The sequence below is a fragment of the Palaemon carinicauda genome, chromosome 36 (assembly GCF_036898095.1).
Source record: "Palaemon carinicauda isolate YSFRI2023 chromosome 36, ASM3689809v2, whole genome shotgun sequence".
NCBI classification, from domain to species: domain Eukaryota; kingdom Metazoa; phylum Arthropoda; class Malacostraca; order Decapoda; family Palaemonidae; genus Palaemon; species Palaemon carinicauda.
This window is the reverse complement of record NC_090760.1, coordinates 47,835,778-47,838,277: the sequence shown is the minus strand read 5'-3', so window position 1 is coordinate 47,838,277 and position 2,500 is coordinate 47,835,778.

Genomic DNA, 2,500 nt, shown 5'->3' with positions numbered 1-2,500 from the left:
GTCATTGACTTTTATCTTCCTTCGTGGCCGAATGGGTTAGTCACTGTCTATATAAGCTTGCCGACCAGGGTTCGATTCCCGGCCGAGCCAAGCTCTTGTCTTTGTGAGATTTCGCCTGGGCTCTGATCCTGAGGTCGTTAAGAGAATCCAGACATTAATATATCAAAATATATATGGCTTAATTGAATATGAAAAACACGTAAAAATGTGCAAAATTTATCATAAATTGAATGCCAAGTAACAACTACCAATTAGCTACGATGGTGAAGATGGGTTGATTTCAATTCTAAGTACAAAATACCTGAATTCGACAGGTATAAGTATAGTAGAATTGTCATTGACTTTTATCTTCCTTCGTGGCCGAATGGGTTAGTCACTGTCTATATAAGCTTGCCGACCAGGGTTCGATTCCCGGCCGGAGCCAAGCTCTTGTCTTTGTGAGATTTCGCCTGGGGCTCTGATCCTGAGGTCGTTAAGAGAATCCAGACATTAATATATCAAATATATATGGCTTATTTGAATATGAAAAACAGGTAAAAATGTGAAAAATTTATCATAAATTGAATGCCAAGTAACAACTACCAATTAGCTACGATGGTGAAGATGGGTTGATTTCAATTCTAAGTACAAAATACCTGAATTCGACAGGTATAAGTATAGTAGAATTGTCATTGACTTTTATCTTCCTTCGTGGCCGAATGGGTTAGTCACTGTCTATATAAGCTTGCCGACCAGGGTTCGATTCCCGGCCGGAGCCAAGCTCTTGTCTTTGTGAGATTTCGCCTGGGGCTCTGATCCTGAGGTCGTTAAGAGAATCCAGACATTAATATATCAAAATATATATGGCTTATTTGAATATGAAAAACACGTAAAATGTGCAAATTTTATCATAAATTGAATGCCAAGTAACAAACTACCAATTAGCTACGATGGTGAAGATGGGTTGATTTCAATTCTAAGTACAAAATACCTGAATTCGACAGGTATAAGTATAGTAGAATTGTCATTGACTTTTATCTTCCTTCGTGGCCGAATGGGTTAGTCACTGTCTATATAAGCTTGCCGACCAGGGTTCGATTCCCGGCCGGAGCCAAGCTCTTGTCTTTGTGAGATTTCGCCTGGGGCTCTGATCCTGAGGTCGTTAAGAGAATCCAGACATTAATATATCAAAATATATATGGCTTATTTGAATATGAAAAACACGTAAAAATGTGCAAAATTTATCATAAATTGAATGCCAAGTAACAAACTACCAATTAGCTACGATGGTGAAGATGGGTTGATTTCAATTCTAAGTACAAAATACCTGAATTCGACAGGTATAAGTATAGTAGAATTGTCATTGACTTTTATCTTCCTTCGTGGCCGAATGGGTTAGTCACTGTCTATATAAGCTTGCCGACCAGGGTTCGATTCCCGGCCGGAGCCAAGCTCTTGTCTTTGTGAGATTTCGCCTGGGGCTCTGATCCTGAGGTCGTTAAGAGAATCCAGACATTAATATATCAAAATATATATGGCTTATTTGAATATGAAAAACACGTAAAAATGTGCAAAATTTATCATAAATTGAATGCCAAGTAACAAACTACCAATTAGCTACGATGGTGAAGATGGGTTGATTTCAATTCTAAGTACAAAATACCTGAATTCGACAGGTATAAGTATAGTAGAATTGTCATTGACTTTTATCTTCCTTCGTGGCCGAATGGTTAGTCACTGTCTATATAAGCTTGCCGACCAGGGTTCGATTCCCGGCCGGAGCCAAGCTCTTGTCTTTGTGAGATTTCGCCTGGGGCTCTGATCCTGAGGTCGTTAAGAGAATCCAGACATTAATATATCAAAATATATATGGCTTATTTGAATATGAAAAACACGTAAAAATGTGCAAAATTTATCATAAATTGAATGCCAAGTAACAAACTACCAATTAGCTACGATGGTGAAGATGGGTTGATTTCAATTCTAAGTACAAAATACCTGAATTCGACAGGTATAAGTATAGTAGAATTGTCAATGACTTTTATCTTCCTTCGTGGCCGAATGGGTTAGTCACTGTCTATATAAGCTTGCCGACCAGGGTTCGATTCCCGGCCGGAGCCTAGCTCTTGTCTTTGTGAGATTTTGCCTGGGGCTCTAATCCTGAGGTCGTTAAGAGAATCCAGACATTAATATATCAAAATATATATATGGCTTATTTGAATATGAAAAACAGGTAAAAATGTGAAAAATTATCATAAATTGAATGCCAAGTAACAAACTACCAATTAGCTACGATGGTGAAGATGGGTTGATTTCAATTCTAAGTACAAAATACCTGAATTCGACAGGTATAAGTATAGTAGAATTGTCATTGACTTTTATCTTCCTTCGTGGCCGAATGGGTTAGTCACTGTCTATATAAGCTTGCCGACCAGGGTTCGATTCCCGGCCGGAGCCAAGCTCTTGTCTTTGTGAGATTTCGCCTGGGGCTCTGATCCTGAGGTCGTTAAGAGAATCCAGA